This window comes from Rattus norvegicus, chromosome 14 (genome assembly GCF_021556685.1).
Source record: "Rattus norvegicus strain SHRSP/BbbUtx chromosome 14, alternate assembly SHRSP_T2T, whole genome shotgun sequence".
Lineage (NCBI taxonomy): Eukaryota > Metazoa > Chordata > Mammalia > Rodentia > Muridae > Rattus > Rattus norvegicus.
In genome coordinates this window covers 78,882,858-78,903,171 of record NC_141547.1, presented here as the reverse complement: position 1 = coordinate 78,903,171, position 20,314 = coordinate 78,882,858, and the positions used below count along the sequence as shown (strand labels likewise).

The 20,314-nt window shown below is 51.4% G+C and overlaps 1 protein-coding gene and 1 long non-coding RNA gene across 7 annotated transcripts in view; one reads left to right on the top strand and one right to left on the bottom strand.

Annotated features, from left to right (window-relative positions):
- Positions 1 to 20,314, bottom strand: part of Sorcs2 (sortilin-related VPS10 domain containing receptor 2) — a 363,891-nt gene that overhangs the window by 278,726 nt on the left and 64,851 nt on the right.
- LOC134481778 (uncharacterized) lies at positions 14,200 to 19,803 on the top strand. The gene is made up of 3 exons (XR_015637109.1): positions 14,200 to 14,680; positions 18,560 to 18,715; positions 18,903 to 19,803. It is a non-coding gene; the product is annotated as an uncharacterized LOC134481778 (long non-coding RNA).

The following is a 20,314-nucleotide window of genomic DNA, read 5'->3' as shown; positions in this document are numbered from 1 at the left end:
ACTCAGCCTGGGTCAGAACCAAGGAAGACCCTGAGGACACAGATAAAAGGGCCTGGGAAAGGCCACAATCCTGAACAGACCAGGCCCCATGCTCTGGCTGCACTAACAGCACGCAGAGCACCTCAGGAAGGCAAAGTCTCCAAGCAAAGCCACCCCTACTCACAACCACACACACGTGTGCATACACACACACACACACCCATGTACATACACACATGTTCTCATCCACACCGACAGACATACATATACTCCCTTGAACACGCATGCAAGAGACACATACACTCTCATATGCCCATGCTCGCTCTCTCTCTCTCTCTCTCTCTCTCTCTCTCTCTCTCTCTCTCACACACACACACACACACACACACACACACACACACACACACACACATCCACACAGACAGTCATGGATACTCACGCCAACATGCTCCCACATTCCCTCATACACAGTCAGGCTGACACGCACACACAAACACACTCTCCTGCTCTCAGTTTCTCAGCTGCCCCATCAAGCTGTCCTCCCTGGCCGCTTACAGAACAGTTTGTCAGCGCCCACCCTCAGCTGCTCCCCTCAGGTGGAAAATGCCAGGAGAGGCCAGAGAGCTGAGTCTGGGAAGGAATCCTGCCTGCAAAGCCCAGACAGCAAGGGACTGAGCCCTGGTCCCTCATGACCAGGGCAGGCCCTTTGGCCCCTGGGCCTCAGTCTCCCAGTGCTCTCAAGGAGGAGACACACTCCTGAGCATGGATTCACAGGGAACAGCATGAGAGTCAGGCCAGAAACAGCACAGCTACAGGCTCCCTCTCCTTTTCTGGACGAATTTGTTACGGAAGGAACTTCCAGACTGCTCGGAAGTGAGAGAGGAGGGTCAAGCATTGGGTCTTCCGGAATGCACCCTGGGGACCATGAGCCGGCCTTCCCAGGCACAGCACTGCCTTTGTCTAGCTCTGAAAGCCTTGGAGAGGGGGAGGGGAAGAGAATGTGGGGGCTGTATGACTGATGTCATCTTCAGAGCAGTCCAGCCCCTGCATCTTACCCAGACCTGGAGAGCGCTTAGTCCTCCTCATCAGCCTCAGTTTCCCCACAACACAGAGAAAGCTCCAAGAACCAGATGTCTCAAGAAACAGAACCAAGCAGAGCCTTTTCGGGTCCACACATTGGAATACAGATCCTGTCTTGTCAAAGCGCTGATCCAGCTGTCCCACACCAAAAGCTGGCCCCTAGGTACAGCCCGCCTAGAAGTCCCTCCAGTCCCTCCTGCCATGTTTCCTGAGCCCACAGTCTTACCACCTCCAGGGATGGTGCTTTATGGTGGTCTGCCAGAAGCTCTACAGGTGTCAATCAGGGAGACATCCCTTAGGAGAGCACATGGTACACCTCAGCCCCACAGTGGTTGCCCTTTGTGAATCCAGAGCCACAGAGCTCCAGTGTTGACTTGGACGTGTCCCATCCACCTCTCAGGTACCCTGTCCTGAGCCTCTCTGTCTGAGTTTCATCAACCTCAAAACAACACTGAGGCCACTCCACCCATCTTTGTACACCGTGCCAGCCAGTGCATGCCAGGCAGCATGTAGGGTCCACTCTGCTCCAACCCAAGATGGCAGCTGTTAGAGCAGACAAACATGTCCTACCCCTGCCCACTGCGCCTCCAGGGTGGAGAAGGCGGCGACAGATTCCACAGGTAGCAGAGCTCCATGAAAAACTACCCCGCATACAGTTTCAGAACTGGCCGAGTACCCCTCCCGACAGGATGGGTTCTAGAAGAAGAAAGCTCTGAAGGAAACAAGGTAGAAACAAGACAAGAAGCTGGGGTGTGATGGTGCACAGGTGCCATCCCAACGCTCAGGAGGCTGAGGCAGGAGGATGGGGGATTCTGGGCCAGCCTGAGTTACAAGGCAAGACTCTGTTCTCAATAAAAATAAAATTAAATTAAATTAAATTAAAAATAAAAATGAATTGCCTAGGAAGCCCAAGGCCCTGGGTTCGGTCCCCAGCTCCGAAAAAAAGAACCAAAATAAATAAATAAATAAATAAATAAATAAATAAGAAATAAAATTAATGAAATATGACAAAGAAGGTCACTTCATGATCTTGGTCAGCCTGATTCCTAGCTGACAGGCAGGTATGCCAGACATGTGCCCCAACCAGGTTCCCATCAGTCAGAATCAGGTCTAACGCAAAGCCTCCATATTTCCCCAGCAGGCTAGCTCAGCTGTACCACTGTAGCCTTCCCTCTGACCTATGCAGATTCGTCTTCGAGACCTGAGATTTGAGGACCGTAAACAATGGGGCAGACTGCATGTAATGCCACAGACGACTTTATTTCGGTTTCAGCGTACTTTCAGACACGGATGTGACAAAGAAAGCAACGATCCAAGGAAGGTTGAGTTCAGAAAAACATGATGAGATACAAAAGCCAGTGAGCACGGACTAAATGTTAACAGAGCAGCCCTTTCCCAGAACTTTCGCAAGACAGACCAATTTAAACACAATTGCCTGGCACGTACTGCAGATTCTATCGGGGAAAGCATGAAAGCCGGGGAGAACGCCGTACCCAAATTCGGGGTGCACCGAGGACAGCACTCAGCAAATGTTTTCAGCAGACTGGTTTCTATAGTTATGTTCTGACGTCCAACAAAAATAAAAATGTCTTACAAATTGAATGCAAATATTTGTCACAGGAGGCACAAAATAACATCCAAGAACAAGCCAGGGAACAAAATGCACCTGAGGTAAAGGCCTTCTGCCTTTTTTTTTTTTCCTAGCGCCTCTCTCACAGTTCCCCAAGACATTGGTCACCATGCGTCATTCTTTAGACCGTGTCCCGACACACCATCACAAATGCTATTTGACTTCAGGTTGAGGACAAAAGGGTCCAATGAGCAGTGACTCATTCTGGCTTTTGTATGTGTGGTGCTAACAATGTAAACTTCACGCATTCCCTAAACCACACCCCACCCAGCTCAGACTTACACTGAAGTCTGGAGTGACAGTCCCTGACCTCTTGACCTCTACTTAGGAAAGGCCACTGACAGCTTTCAGGATCTTCTTGCCTGGTCTGCGCCTCCTGACAGGCTTTCCAGCCCCACTTTCCTACAGGCCTCACCCTCTCCTCTCAGCCGGAGGTACATCTATCTGAGGAAGAAGAAATGCTCTGAGGGAACTGCTGTCCGCTGAACACACAGGATGTGTCCCATTCGCATTCCCAGGTCAGGAATGAGGCCTGGGTTATGTCCAGGACCCAAAGAGTATCTAGTCTCTGACTACTGGCTCAATGGACAGCCTGCACTACTGGCTGGCTGAGAGAAAGGAAGGTTCTCTACCCTGCAGCCTCCCTACAGCACAGTGCCTGAGGGAAAAAAAAGGAAAGAGACACAAACAGAAGGGCAGAGGGAACCAGGAAAGATCTCTCTCTCTACACACCCACAACAACCCGACCATCTCTGTCACAAGAGGACTGGAGGGTCTCCCAGGTGCTTCTCAAGTTGCCGCTTGTGCTTTATTTCAGTTTGGTTTGGTGTGTGTGTGTGTGTGTGGTGTGTGTGTGTGTGTGTGTGTGTGTGTGTACACAAATGAGTGAGTGCATGTGTACATGTGTGGTGCGTGTGTGTGTCTATGTTATGAGTGTCTCTATGTGTGTGACATGTGTGCACACACGTGTTCACAGGTGCATTCACCCACAAGCGCATTTGCAGAGGTCAAAAGAGTTCAGGGGCACTGGTCTGTCACTTTTTCCTTATTCTCTTGAGATAAGGGTCTCTCTAAACCTGGGATTTGCCTTTTGTCAGCTAGGCTGGCAGCCAGCAAGTCACGGCAATCCTTCTGTCTCCACACCAACAAAGCAATGCAGTTACAGCTTTCTACACAGTCGTACCTGGCATTTTAAAAATTCGTGTGCTGGACATTTAACCTCGGGTTATCATACAAGGCCAGCAAACACTCTGACCCCGAGCCATCTCCCCAGCCCTGATGCCACTTGGTTTCTAACCATCCCCTTCTGACCCAGATGAGAACATGAGGTCAAAGAGAGAAACAAGAAGCCGAGATTTGCTTTGGCCACTAGTCTCCAGCACTGAGACCTCCCGGGTGTCTCTGGAACAAGTAAGGCAATGAATGAGAATAAATGAGTGCATTATGGGGTGCCATCCTGGCACCAAGTTCTCTTTGTGTCTGAACGGAGGCTGAGAAGAGCCCAGAGCACACACGTCTTGGAAGGACTGCACTCATGTGTGTAGGGCTGGCTTTGGGGGTACCCCACTGCAGAGACTTTCCCCTTCTGCCATCCGCGTCTCAGACAACTCTCAGAAAAGGTCTATAGTGGATTCTACCAACATCACCTAAACAGGGAGCTCTGGTGCAGCCTGAGCTCTGTCTGTTTTGAGAGGTATTTTCTGTCCCAGGTTCAACATGCCACAAGTGAGCATCGACTATATGCTGCTGCTCTAGGCCCTGACCACTAACAGAGCTCCCAAAAGGTGGTACTTTGAGCGTGCATTTCCCAAGGGGGCTTGAGGGGTCCTGAGGTCAATGTCAGAAATTAACTCCCTTTCAAAAGTCACATTGAAAGGGAGGTGGAGGCAGGGTGACATTAACGGCTAGCTTGACTACTTCCTGCTTCAAAAATAAAAATAAATAAATAAATAAATAAATAAATAAATAAATAAATAAATAAATAAATAAATAAAATGTTTTTGTTTTGTTTTTAAACCAAGCTGCACTGAGCTTAGCGGGGCACTGGGTCACAGACTGTAGACAAAACAGAACAGGGAAGAGAGGGCGAGCACTGGCCGAGGGAACCAGGAGCATCCAGGGCCATGTCTATGCACTACCTGTAGGTCAGGAAGCAGCAGAGGGTGTATGGCCATGAGGAGGCAACAGATTCGAAGGGTTGCTTCCTTTCTGGAAAAGTTAGGGTGGGGGAGATGCTCAAACCATATAGTGTGTGTTCAAGCACACTTACCTGAGTCCGATCCCAAGAACCCATGGCAAGAAAATGTTCAGCAGCAGTGTGTACCTGCAGTCCTAGTGTCAGGGGCACAGGCAGGACGGTCCCTGGGGCTTGCTGGCCAATCAGTAAGGTTCAGATTCAGTGAGGGACATCCACAAAAATCCAAAGGGCAGAGTGATTAAGGAAGATACCCGATGTCAACCCCCAGCCTCTGTGTGCACAATGCTTACCCACACACACAAAGAAGAAAAAGAGGAAGAGGAGAAAGGGGGATGAAAAGGAAAAGACGAAGGGCCTGCAAATAGGAGGACCTAAATTTGGGTCCTGCAACCCACATAAAGCTAGACACAGTAACCTTCATTCGTGTATAATCCCAGCACATCCACAAAAAGGTAGGAGGCAGACAGAAGAATCTGGAAGGTCTCTTGAGTACTCAGGAGCAAGCAACAAGAAACCCTGCCTCAAACAAAGTAGAAGACAAAGATTGGTGCTGAGGGCTGTCCTCTGACCTACACACACACACACACACACACACAAACACACACACACACCATGTGGAACCAGAGAGCCAGAGAAACCTTGGCCCTCACCATCCCATTCCTCACCACTGTCACCATCAGGGGACAACCATGAGTCAAGCCAAGATGCCCTGGTTCTTTGCAAGGTTAAGAAGTCACCATTTCTCACTTAATGAAGCTAGGACTGCCTCGTTGAGTGGAAGATTGGATTTCCCTCTGGAACCGACGATCCCTGCAGTGGCTGCCTTTCCCTGACCCTATGCCAGCTCCATTTTTAAAAGTCCTCTGGGGACACTCATTTTGGAAAATCAAATTAGCTTTGCTGTTTATTACCCTGTCTGAGCTCTCATGTGTGCATGTGGTGGAGCACCCCACGACGGCACCACATAGCAATACACCACAGTAGCCCAGGGGCGTGGAGACACTCCACAACCACGGATAAGGCCCAGAGATGATGTCTATGCTAGGATGGGGCCCTAGGCTGCAGGAGGCACATGCAGAGCTTAGTCATGGCTAATCAGGGAGTTAGGAAGTGCCAGTCAGATGGAATTGTTGTGTTTCCTGACACTATGAACTACTGTACAATATTCCTTTATAGCCCATCAAAGAAAACAGGGACTTCACACACACACACACACACACACACACACACACACACACACACACACACACACACACCGGGGTGAGGCATGTACACTTGCACATTCACAGAAGACATATTTATTGATCGTCCACTATGTGCTGACACGGTTCCAGAAGATGCATATACAACAGAGAACAAAACAGGCAGCCTGAGCTTACATTGCTGGAGAAGGAAGACAAAAAAAATCAATCAGTGAAAGACAGAGCCTGGTCCAACTGTGAACATCACGTAGAAAACCAGAAGGGAGCTGGGCCACAGAGCAGCCAGGGTTGGCCCTGGGTTGCCATTTTAAAAAGGAAACTGATGGGATAGGGAAAAAGCCAGGCAGACACTGGTGAAATGACAGATACCAAGGTCTGTGGCAGAAATGCACTCGGCAAGTCCATGCCAGGGAGCCTTGGTAATGACCCTGACGTTTCTTGAGAGATACGTTACCACACACAGATTGGCTGCCTTTTCTTGGTGTCTACACCTGGAATTCTTGCAGGTGATAACTTATAAATAGAGTTACAAGACGGTGCCTGGGGGACACAGCCAGACACCCAGACACGAGAACCAGTGATTGGAACTCTATCTCACTCAGAAAGGAGTTGAGGTTTGGTCTTACTGTCTACTGAGATACTCAATGGGGATCCCTAAGACCTGGAATCTGCCCGTAGACCCAAGTGACTCTATGTGACCCTGCCGCCCAGTTATATCTGATTGGTAAATAAAGATGCCAACAGCCAATAGCTGAGTAGAAGAGACGTGGGTGGGGTTTAGAATTCTCAGGCTTGGGGTCAAAGGAGAACCATGAGGAAGAGGGGGTGAAAGAGGAAGGAGAAGCCGCTGTGGGTTAGGTGAGCCATAAAAATGTGGCCTTGAAGGCTGGCCAATTGGAGGTAAGAGCAGCCCAGGTGAAACACAGTAAGAATTAACTCGGGGTTATCGATAGGAAAGTGGATTCTAACAGCATAGAGGGTAGGTATCTGGACAACTCTTGTGCTGTTTAAGGCATATTGTAAATAAAAAAATTGTGTGTTTTATCTGGGAATTGGATGGTTAAGGGTAAGCTAGGGACCCCAGATTGGGATTAAATAAATGTCAACAACAACAGAAATGCCATAGCTCTCCTCTCTCCCTGAGACACACACTCCACGGGGACAGGGCCTCCTGTGAGAGCTGCTATGTTTCTGGTGCCTGACATAGTTACCATTAAGCAGACACTGGTGGTGTGAACAAGTACCCTGAGTAACGGGCTATCTCTGGGCTGTGTGATGGAATGAGGAGAAGGTCCAGAGAACCCTGATTCAGAGAGAGACGGGCTTGGTCCCTCAGGCCAACTGACCCTTTAGACAAGGGAGAGGCTAACTTAAGAGGGGAGCTGGCATGAAGGAGAAGTCGCCAAGGGTGCAGGAAGGGCATGAGGAAGAAGCCCCACCTCGCCTGGCGATCTTGCAGAGGACTCAGCTGAAGTTGGCAACCTGCTTACTGCAAAGGGACTAGCCTGGTAACAGGCTGGCTAAGGTATGAGATGCCCCACTGACCACAGTGATATTAATATTGACAGTGTCAGGGACTGGACATCCAGGGCCTGGTACAATATACTTATAGCCTGTGCCTGTTGTTTCATCTGCAAAGCAGACGTAGTACATCAATGTCAATACACGTTCTGTCAGAATCTGCACTGTGCACGGATGGAGCTTTGATGGTGCTGATGGTCCTCGGAGCTCTTCCAGGGCAGGGCCACTCCCAGCAATCCAGAGGCTTAGCTGGGCTTTGGGAAAACACTGAGATGCTAAAACAAAGATCTCCCATAGCATAGGGCAACGGCCTCAGCTTCCTAGCCCCAGCTTCTGAGGGAAGCCTGCTACCACCTATCTCTCCTCAGACAACACCGTCCTAGTCCCTCTACCCCCTGTAGTAACATGGCCCTTGGTGGTTCCAGGACCCACTTAGTGCCCACTAACGGCAATCTTCCCCTTTGCCTCCTAGTCATTCATTGACCAGTGGAGGGCAGCCCATCCCCTCTGTCTTGACTTACCAGCCCCAACAAGAAAAACCTGTCTTACCAGGTCAGTCTCCAAAGTAGAGGCCTGGAGCAGGCCCTATCTCCCCTCAAACCCCCCACCGTGTACACACACACACACACACACACACACACACACACACACACACGTGTGAGCGCAGGTGAGGGAGAGGATTCTGCCTGGGGCTGGGTCCAATGGGTTCTGGAAGGACAACCACAGGTCAGACTGGATGGAGATGGAGGTGCCAGGCCTGGAGTATGAGGACCATAAATGCCTATAGGTAACTTCCAGGTCCATGAACCCATGTGGGGAGCGTGGCAAGGGCACAAGCTGCCTGCCAGACCCCATCCACCAGAGTCCCACGGCACTGGGATGGAGACAGCACCAGGATGAATGCAATTTTCAGACCCAAGACCCGAGCAGCTTCCACACAAGGCTTTGAGAAGGAGAAACAGCAGAAGCCGGCATAGGCAGATGCCCAAAACTCAAGGTGCTTTGCCCTTGGACTGGGCACTGAGATAGAACTGGCTACTGTCCTTGGATTTAGAAGGAAAAGAAATAAGGTCCCAGGCTGAAAGTCTCTTGGGTCAGTTTATGCTGCTCTGTCTCTGAGACAGGAAGCTCTGGAGGTGAACTCTGTCGGGGAATGCAGGCAGGAGCAGATAGGGGTCCAGCACGTGATCACTGCTCACCTGATGGGCAACCCAGCTCTCTCAGAGGACCCGCTGAGACCACTTGGAGACACTGCTCAGAACTCTAGTAGTGGCTCTTCCCATCTGCACACTACCAAGAACAACAGCCAGCAAGAACATCTGTAAAGGCCTGACTCAGCCCACTGCTTTGTGGATTCCTACACACCCTCCCCTTCATCCCAGCCACTCTGGGCTTTCTGTACCCAGGACCACACACAGTGGCTTCTAGCTGGGCTCAGGCCTGAACTAATACAGCCTGAGCCAGGTTGTGAAATGCAGTGGATTCAAGACCTTCTCTTCCCCTAGGATGGGGCCAGCTTGAGGCTAGAGTCAGGGCAGCCAATGCTCTCCCCTCACCCTTGTCTTCCCTCATTCCTGTCCTCATGGCATCTGGCTTCAACCCTGTACATGTGTCCTGGCTTCTGGGTCTAGCCCAAATCCGAGCTGCTAATCTGGCAGAGGGTAACAAAAAGCTCCCAACATCTTCCAGAAACATCTGCCCTGGCCTTCGATTTCAAATCATCCCGACCTCTGAAATCATCCCAGAGTCTAGAATAAGATCCCAGGAAGGATGAGGCAAACCCTGCCAGCATCCGGCTCTCTTGCCACTGGCCCTGTCCTCCTCATTCACTGGCTGGACACAGTGGGAGCACTCACACTGCCCATCTCAACACCACAGTCCCATCCTGACTTCCAGGGCCTTGCATGCTTACATGTGGGTGCCAGCCAGAACAAGCAAGATCCATCTCTCGTGTCCTCTCCTGTGATGCTGCCGGGCACATTCAGGTCATACAACCTAAGAAGATGTACTTTGGCCCTAGAAGGGAACGTAGGCCACAGGACCCAGAATTCCAGAATTCTGAGACTTTAGAAGGGCTATGTCAGCACCCAGTGGCTTAGCTGCTTGGCCCCACAGACTTTCTGACCTTCCACTGGCCATGGCTGAGCTGGGCTTCTGACATGGGGGAAGGGCAGAGTCTGACAGAAGGAACACAAAGTAGCATTCAGACTAGGGTCAAGGCTGTGTCCTGATGACAGGCTGGCAGAGACTGCATGGTTTCCCTTACAGTTAGGCTTGGTGGTGAAGGGGTATTTGATCGTTCCTCCTGGGACCAGTGTGCCCTTTGAGGGATGGTGGCTCACTGCACATAGATTCCCTGCCATCACCACCCACCACAGAGCAGGGCTTGGAAAAAGATGTGATTATCCCAGGGAGGTAGAATGACCCCCAGGCATCCAAAGAGGCATGATTTCAGCTAGTCTTGGGACAGAACAGTGAGTATTGGTGTCTCAAGAATTTAAGGATTTGAACAGATCCCTGGAGGGAAGAAGATATTGGTTTCTGGATGGGGAGGGTCATGAGGCCTGTTCCTATGACTCAGAAGCCAGACCAGGCAGGTGGACTCTAGCAGGGGGACAATGGGAAATAGAGACACCCAGACCCTTCATGCCCTCAACAGTCAGTGACAATAAAGTTATGGAGAATAAGGAGGATGCTCCTGCCTATTGCAGGGGGTCCCCAGCTTCCTGGGAAAATCTCTGTGCATTCCCTTGGTGACAAGGACTGGGGGTTGATCAGTGTCTACAATTCTTATCCTGTGATTCTTAGGGGCTCCAGCAACTGTGATTCCCATTTGATGGGAGGTTAACACTGAAGCTTAGGGATCCTTGATTACTGCCCAAAGTCTATGCCTATGGCTATCCACTGGTCCTCCAGTGGCCTCAGCCACCACTGAGCCAGGTATCCTTGATGAGGAAAGGCAATGGGAAGAGAAGTGGGGGGTCTTACAAAGTTCCAGTGTTCCCCCAAGTCTACCACATCCCACCCAAGGGCCTTTGAAAGAAGAGGCAGAGCTTGTCCACAGCTGCCCACAACTGGCTCACGGTCTCAGTTAACAATCGGAGTGTGCAGGCCAAATGCAAGGCTCATCGCTGACATGCCATTAGAGAGAAAGCCATTATTCATACTACAGCTCATCTCTGATACACTATCAGAGAGAGAAACCATTGTCCAGATGAGGCTCACAAGCCATTAGAGAGAAAACATTATCCGTTCAAGGGGCGGGAAACTCTGGCTCCTGAGAGATGCTGGGTTGGGGAGCTAAGCAGATATTCTCCTGGAGTTAGGAGGCAGGACCTGGGAGAGCCACCTGGGAGCCATAGGATTAGGACCAGCCTGGCCACCAGCAGGTGTCGCTACAGCCGGGAAGAAGCAGCAGATCCCACAGAGCTGATACTGAGTCTCAATACCAGTGCTGGACAGGGCTGTTCTGGAGGAGATCTGCTCAGACCTGCAGAGGGCAGGGTCACACCAACCCCAGAGAAGCTCCTGGACAGTCTCATCAGCAACTGGCCTGTCATTTTTACTCAAGCTCACTGCCGTGTGTTGGGTACCTTGTGTCCCCACCCTGACCAACTTGCACTACAACCAGGCAGAGCAGGGCTGAGATGTCCACCAATGCCAGAAAATGAGCCCTCTGGGTGGTGGAGATGCTGTCTCTAAGGCTTGCCATGCTCCCCCATGCTGACACTGGGTTCACAGTGGTTCCAGCCTCCCGTCCAGCAATGTGGGAATCCGGTATCCTCCTGTAGGAATGTTGTGAGTGGTACGTACATACGTACGTACGTAGTAGGCCTTTTCTCCAGAATCTTACATGAGGCCAGCCACACCCTTCTTACCCATAGATTCTGACCAGAGTCCCAGCCCCTGGGCCGCTTTGCAGAGTGGCTCATAGCTCTGGGACCCAGCTGACCCAGCTTGTCCTACAGGCCCCAACAGCCATCCCCGTCCCTCCTCCCCAATACCAAGGCAACATGGCTGCTGGCCAGGGCCTCTTCATTCCCAGACAAAGCCCTGAAGCAAACCACCCAGCTGGCCGCCCGAGCTCAGGTTGCTGCCTGCAGTGGGCCGGGCCGGGCATCGAATCATTCATGAAAATCAGGCCTCCACCATGTTCCTGGCCTTCAGTGGGACTCCAGCTCACAATCACCTCATTGTGTGGTGACCACGAGGATTTCTCTGTGGAAGAGAGGAGGAGGGGGAGGAGAGGGAAGATGGAGGAAGGTGGGAGGAGCTGAAGTTAGAGGCAAAGAGAAGAGAGAGAAGGGAGGGAGGAAGAAGGGAAGAGGGGGCAGGATGGACGGTAGATGCACAGGGAACAGCTCCAAGAGCAGGAAGACAGTCCACAGCAGGTACTGATGTGCTCCCGAGACTAGGGAGGGTCCCTGACTAAGATGCTCCCTGTCCAGTGCTAAGGCCACAGTGATGATCTGAAACTTCCATAGATCCATCTCCCCAAAGGCTAGCTATAGAGATCACCCTCTCCACAGGAGAACCAAGTTCACAGCACAGAGACTGGACAGCCTGGGTCCAGCCTCTATCTCCCCAGTGGACACTGTCTGTCCTCCTTAGAGAGCTCGCCTGGGCAAGAAAACAGTGGCTCAGGCCAATTATCTTCAGATCCTGGCCACAGTTTTCACTCACTCATGCCTCAGTTTCCCCACCTGAAAGTCAGAGGTGACACCCATTCTCTCCTTCATGGCGGAGCAGGTGAGATGTGGCTGACACAGCAGGCTTTCACTTCATCTCCCTTATTTCTGACCCAAGGCAGCCATGTCTACCCAAGCCTAACCTAGAGCCAGGCGGGCTGAGTGCCAGCCATGGCATCCGGCTGCTGTGGCAGATACCGATGTTTGCGCTCCTCAGCAGCAGGCAGTGCGTCGACTCCTTCCCTGTCACACCCAGAAATGAACAACCCGACCAACCACCAACAAAGGAAGTAGACCCAGGGACAGAAAGTGGGGTGAGTGGGGGTCATGAGAGAAGCATGGAGATCAAGACACTATGATGCCCAAACCAGCAGCCAATGCAAAGAGCCTGGCACACCAGAAGCCATGGTCAGAAGCGCCAAGAGCCCAAGGGCTCCATGGCACATTAGGGCTATTGCCCACTTCATGGTACACATGGACAGATAGGTTTAGGCTATGTAACCAAGCGCCCCTTTCTGGGGTCTTCATCTAGGGGGCTGCAGTTGGTACAAGACAATGGGAGATGGGGCAAGCATCTCAGGATGGCTGGATGTCGCCTATCAGTACCCCTCTTGACCCATCCAAACTCTAAACCACCAGGTAATGCCAAGGACCAGGTCAGCAGGAGAACATAAGTAACCAAGAAATGGAGCAAACGTTGCTGCTTTGTGTATCACTTTGCGGAGAAGGGAGATGAATCAGACCAAATTCCACGCAGTAATTTCTTAGACGTCAGAAGTACACAGCTATGCATCTACTGACAAACCCCTTATCTTTGTCCCTTGTTGTATCATTTCAGCTATCTCTTGGAACATGCTTCCTTCTCCCCTCCAGCTCCTGGCCACTGTCCTATTACCCAAGAGGACACTTGGTCCCCCCCCCCATCTGTCCCTCAACAGTTCTTTGCTCCAGACTTCCTGTATAAGAGCCCACCCCCTGCCAAGAAGAACCCCCCTGCCCTCAGGTACCTCTCCTACCACAACACAATATCATCCTTGGCCTGATTCGGCCTCACATATTAGAGGTGTGTGCATGCGCACTCGCGTGTGCTTGTGTGTATGTGCGCATTCACAGGTATTCCACAGCCTCTCGGTCACCAGCGGTGAGGGAAGACAAGGAACTGCACCATGGCTTGAAGCCTCTAGGCAACATAAGTAGAAAGGAAAGCCAGGCCACAGAAACTGGGCCGTGCTGATGCCCCTTTAGTAAATGGAAAAATCCCAGTGAGGCCATATTCCAAGTGTGACCTAGTGGATGGGGAGTCAGCACTGTACAAGAAGCTAACGCCATAAGCGTTGGCAATGAGCCCATGTGAGGGAGCCCTGATGCCTGCAAAGCCAGCTGTGCACCACCATGTGCTGTGCACGGTTCACAGCCTCCTGCCAAGAGGATGCCTGATCCAGATCCAAAATGCTGGCCTGTGTCCAGCATCATGGGGGACATGTCTGTTGTCCTAGCCAGGGCAGCTGCCCATCAACCCTACAGAAAGCAAGCAGTGAGTCTCACCTAGATCCCCAAGTGTTCATCCCTGTGTCCAGGGCTGTTAGGGACCACCTAATGAGGAAACACCATCTCAACTCACTGAATACCGAAAACAACTGCAGCAATCCTGACATATCTTAGAATAGCCACTCACTGGGAGTCTGGGTCACAGAGACTGTGGAAAGGGGGGTGTCTGTGACATCAGGCCAAGGAAGGAATCAGTAGAGAAACAAAAGCGTGTGTGGTCAGAAAAACCTTCATCACCACACAGGTCCCAGACTCTGGAACAGGAAAAGCCAGAGAAGAAACTGAGCAGAGAACCCAGCATGGCTCTCTGGGTAGACCCATTTCCTGCTTCCTGCTTCCTGCTTCCTGCTTCCTGCTTCCTGCTTCTTCCTCCTCCTTCTTCCTCGTTCCTCCTTCCTCCCTCCTCTTTCCTCCCTCCTCCTTCCTCCTTCTCTTCCTTCTTCCCTCTTTCTTCCTCCTTCTCTTCCTCCTTCCTCCTCCTCCTCCCTCTCCTCCTTCCTCCTTCTCTTCCTTCTTTCCTCTTCCTTCCTCTTCCCCTTCCTCTTTCCTCTTCCCCCTTCCTCTTCCTCCTTCCTCCTTCTCTTCCTCCTTCCTCCTCCCCCTTCCCCCTTCTCTTCCTCCTTCCTCCTCCCCCTTCTTCTTCCTCCATCCTCCACACAGTTTTCCATTTTTAATTAATGAGTGCCTCTGAAAAGCCATGCAGCATGCTGCCAGAGTTCATAGCAGGGCACGGGCTAGTGCCAGAGTCATCTCTATCACCTTCTGAAGGAAGGAAGTCGCAGTTCCTACCTGCCACCGTCACAGGACCTCATCCAACCCTCCCAGCTCCAGCAAGGCAAGCTGCATGTGACCAGGCAATAGGCAGATGTCAACAAAGACCCCAACCCTGGTTCTTATTATTCCCAATGCAGCCTAGCCCTCCTCTCCCTCCATGATGAACACATATTTGAGATCCAACAGCCAGGGAGCTATAAATCACCTAAACCAAATCACCTTCTCCTCCATGTGTCCTGCTGGTGGGAGGTGGATGTTCCCTCCCAGGCCAGCCAGACCCATGGGAGCACATTGACTATGGGCAATCTTGTCACTTCTCTTTGGTTAGCAAGTCTGGAGGGCACCCCTGTCTCAGGTCCTTAGATCTCCACAAGGCTCAGGCAGTGCCCTGACAGCAGCCTTGGGAGGGAAGGTGGATTCAAGCATGAGAGGGGAGGGGCATCAGCTCACTTCTCTCCCCAGGGATTGGAATGATCCCAGCACACACTTCAATTCCAAGAACCAGGATCGGGCCTCACTTCACCCCAACAAGACGGAACTGCTTCCCAAGTTCTCCCCCTGAGAAGTGTCTTCTGTCCCCAACCTCCTAACCCCCATCTCAGCCAGCCCGTACACCTGAGGGCTGTCTTCCCCACCCACCCTGTGCAGGCAGTCAAGGTGACTGGCATGAGTCACTGGAGTGGGAACAAGCTGTGATGTTCCTATGTTGTGACCTTGAGCAACCCATGGGACTCTCCTCTGCACCTTCCTCTGGGCTTTCTCTCCTCCAAGACAGAATTCATCGCTGGGCTCTGGTGAAAGTCACACAAAAACAGGGGCTGGTCATGCAAAAGACACGTCAACGGTCCTTGGCTGCCCTGCTCCACCTCACTCATTAAGATACTCCACAGGCTGGGCCTCGGGACGCAGGTCTTAGCCAGCCCGCATGCCTCAAAAACACTCTTCCACCACTGGATAACCACAGGCCTAGATCTCCATACTGGAATTGGGTTCTGAAGCGCAGGGGCAAGATGGGCCACCGTCACAGACATACCAGGCAGAAACCAGGGATTTTTAAGTGGGGACAGACACCTGGCTTCACCTCTAGTTGTCAGTAGTCCCAGAAACCTGTCCTCACTCCTGAATCAGGCTTCAGTATCAGCTCATGGCTGGCCTCACAGCAGATTCTTCCACCACAGGGCTCCTACAGGTTCTCTAACCTGGTCCCCATCCTGCTGGATTTTGGTAAAATCCTCTCGCTGGCTGCACAGGCTTCGCACCCCATCTCCCTCACTTTCACTCGGCTCTAGCCTTCTTGTGTCCCGTCTGTCTCCACATTGAACCACCAAGGTCTCTCCCCTCAAGACCTCTGCACACACTGCATGCCCCCCACAAGGTGGGGTACTCCTTCAAATACCTCACTTCCTTAGTCCTCTCTGATTGGTCCCTTGGATCTCTTTTTCCCCTCCTCAGAGAGGCCTCCTTCAATCAAGTCAGAGTTCTCCTCCTGTCAAATCTTTAATTGCCTATAGGAATAGTTAAATAGCCATTTCTTAGTTCTCCTCTGACCATGCTGCTAGGGGCTTCTTCCTAGACCCTCACAGTCTCTCCGGTCCTGCTTGGAGTCCAGTCAGGCCCTGCCCGTATCTGTGCAATGACTGTGGGAACAAATATGCAATCAGTATGACAACGTCAAGGGCAGTCCTGCCATCCACATACAACATACACACACGTGCTACACATGTACAGACACCTCTGCAAACAGAGAGAGAGAGAGAGAGAGAGAGAGAGAGAGAGAGAATGCATCCCAGCAGACATAGCAGAAGCGAGTGCAGGGGGATGGCCTAAAGTGGCACTGGTCACAACAGGGATGAGAGCTAGTGCCTACAAAGCCACCAGCTTCCAGGTACCCATGGTATCTCTTCGCCCACCCCTGCTGTCCCATAACATGGTCCTAATTCCTCACTTCCTAGGTGTCAATGCTCAGAAAGTTGCACCTTCTTCCCGTCCCCCAATCTCCGCCACCATGATTGCCTTGTGTGCTTCTCTTCTGTGTGTCCTAATGGGGAAGTGAAGGCTGCAGGACGCAGAGGTCTCCAACAAAGGGGAGCCATCCGGCAGGTGGCATTACTACTCAAAAAAGCGTGGTCATGTGAGAACAAAGGGATTCATTGTTCTATGCTGCAAAGGTTTGCCCTGGCAGTGGACACTGCTGTCCTAATATACAATAGATCCCCAGTGACCCACACTCCCAGGGATGCCTTGCTCCTCTAAGCCTACCATGCAACAGCCATCACCAACTCCAGCTCTAACAACAGTGAGATACAGTGAAGACAAATGGAGAAACCGAGGCGCAAAGCAGGGGAGTGTCTCCCCGAGTTTCACATACCTTTTGTGTGCCATTCTCCTGAGCCCAGTCCCTCCACAGCCTGGATACTCTGCAAGACCATGTTCACAACATCAAATCAAGCATTGTATGATGGTTGGTTTTGTGTCAGTTTGACACAAGCTGGAGTCATGGGAGAGAAGGAAGCCTTGCTAGCCTCCATAAAATTGGGCTGTAGGCAAGCCGGTAAGCCATTTTCTTAGTTAGTGATTGATGTGGGAGAGCCCAGCCCACTGTGGGTGGGACCACTCCCAGGCTGGTGGTCTTGGCTTTTTGAAAAAGCAGGCTGAGGGGTTGGGGATTTAGCTCAGTGGTAGAGCGCTTGACTAGGAAGCGCAAGGCCCTGGGTTCGGTCTCCAGCTCCAAAAAAAAAAAAAAAAAAAAAAAAAAAAAAGAACCAGAAAAAGCAGGCTGAGCAAGCCATGTGAGCAGCACCCCTCCATGGCCTCTACATCAGCTCCTGCCTCTAGGCTCCTGCCCTGCTCAAGTTCCCCAATGATGGGCTACAATGAGGAAGTGTAAACCAAATAAACCCTTTTCTCCCCAACTTGCCTTTGGTCTCGGACACAGGACTATTTCATAGATCAGAGGTTCAGGCTCTCACAAGAACATTACGGTTCAAAAGAAACCTGAAGATGACATCGACTTTCTTGCTGTCCCCCAGCTAGTGTGGGTGGCCCAGGTTCTTAAGGTTTCACCCATAGTCTTTCAAAGCAGCCATGAAAATACCACTAGCTTCCAGTTACCAAGCATGTACCCGCTGTACCCAAGACCACTCACATGCCACCAAGGCCTACGAAGTAGGTACAGGGATAGCTGTGAGCACAGCCAGGCTCCAAGATCCCCTGACAGCCCGATAGACCAGGCCAAGTGTGAGCTCAAAGCTCATTTGACTTCAAACTGTGTTCTAAGTGTTCTCTCTCAGCATGGGACTGGAACTACCAGGATGAACCCTCTGCACAGTGGGATTAGAAGGTGCTGTTTGCCTCTTTCTGCACACCTCCCATCCTGCAGGGAAACACAGGATTGTACCTACAGAAGGACATCAGGCATTATAAATAATATCAGTGAGGGGCTAGGAGATGGTTTAATGGTTAAATACACTTATGCTGGACAAGCATAAAGACCTGAGTTAGACTCTCCAGTACCCATGTTAAAAAAAAAAAAAAAAAAAGGCCTAGTCATGCCACCTGAAGCCACCCCCCAGCACTGTGGGGGACATAGAAAGGGGGACTTACACACACACACACACACACACACACACAGTCCCAGCCCTTAGAAGAGCCCATCCTCCTTCTAAGCAGCCGTGTTGCCTAGGTGAGGCAGGTAAAGACCCAGCCCCATTGCCCTCTCTATTTGGGATGTGCAAATAGCTCTTGTTTGTTCTCCCACGCTGCCTTCTGCAGCTCCGGCTTTTATCCTTGAAGTGCCGCTGATAAGAGAGTCTGGAAAATGCTAATACCGGAGGACCGTCCCTGCAGAGTTATAATGAAGAGCTTTACATAAATTGTGATATTTCACTCCTGTCCCGGGTCTGTGAGGGCTTTATTAACTGCAGCCCTGTCTCCTCGGCAGTGCCTGCCGATCCACACTGCTGACTTCAACGCATCCAATTCATCAGGCATTTATCACGTGCCCACTTGGTGTCCGGCACCGTTCCAGGCAGCGGGAGGCTTCATTCTGTCAATGAATATTTACTGAGCTTCCACTCGGTGCCAAGGAGACTGGCAGGTACATGAAACAGTGTGGTGAGCTCAGAGAGGTACACACTGGACAGGCTTGCAAAGGAGGAAGCCTCAAGCTCCTTCCTAGAGGGGAGGAGCAGGGTGTGCTGGTAAGGGGCCTATACCTGTGAAGACCCAGGGAGAGGGGACTTTACGGAGTCCCCAGGGTCCCTAATTATAACTGTTTTCCTTAGGAGAGAGACCTCTACATGTCATCTGTACATGAACAGACGGAACATTTTACTGTCAGTTCTACCCCATTGTCTCCCAATCTAACCTCAATGGCACCTCCAGACAGGAGGAATGAGTTGGTCAGTGAACTTTTGGCTGTTACAGCAACATAGAAGACTAGAGGAAGGAAGATTCCAGAAGGAGGGAAGGCACCTATCTAAGCAACAGGATCGCAAGAAGAGCTCATGTGAGGCCCCTGTGATGGACAGAAACCCACCCTGCCCCTCTAACTCCCATGAGACAGTCAAGATGGGGGCTGGGAAAAGGCTGTGGGGTTTTTAATGAAGCTGTGACAGGAGGGACCATTCTGAAAGGACCGTGATCTCAGAAGAAGGGGAGAAGCACAGGCAGGCTGAGGCAGGTCCCCAGACTATAACTCTGCCACCATTGGTCTTTGACCACCAGCCTCGGGAAAGTGGGAACCACCTTGTCATTGATGAAGCCCCATCTGTGGCACTGTGCACATCAGCTGGGCACATGCGTGCAGCCCGCAGCCCTCACTCCCCTCTGTCCCACTGTGAGACCCCAGCATGCCGGAGTGCACAGAAGGCTCAAACGCTCATGGCCCAGCTGGCCTGTCTTTGGAGCTCATCTTGAGGCCTCGGCAGATGACAGGCCAATTCCCAGGGGTTTCCACAGATTAGCCATTCATTAGTCCCACGCCTTTGAGTCTTTCAGCACTGTAGAGCCCCCAAGATAATCTCTGAAACCATCAGATGAGGCCCACAGCAGGGACTGTTTGCCATAAAGACCCCACTGTCACGGTCCAGCTTAGTGTCCCCAACAACTAGCCTCCTCCCCACCAGATCCACAGAGGTGACTACAGGGACTGCTTCCGCTCATTAAAATATTTTTTCCTCCAAACAAGGAAGCATTTTTTAAATATTCTTTTAAGAAATTATTTAGTTTTATTATATGTGCCTTGGTGTTTTGGCTACGATGTATGTCTCTGGGAAGGTGCTGGATCCCCTGGAGCTGGCAATTCAGACAGTTGTGAGCTGCCAGGTAGGTGCTGGGAACAGAACTCAGGACCTCTGGAAGAGCAGCCAGTGCTCTTAACCACTGAGCCATCTCTCTAGCCCAAAAAATATTTTTAAGGTAGCAGAAACAGCAGCCTTTCCTTCCAAGAGCAAATTTGTTATGCCCTCTGCTCTTTTAATCGTTCGGCAAGACCACAAATCCAAGCCACCTCCAATGCTGGCTCCTCACCCCCAAATTACCAGCAAGCTACCATCTTCCCTCTTGGTGTCAACATCAGTACCATCTTGGGGGGGGGGGCTGCACACGTGTGTGCAAGTGTGGGTGCATGAATAGGGAGGTCAAAGGTCCACCATGGGCTTTCATGCCTCACAAGCTGTCTACCTTGTTTTTTGAG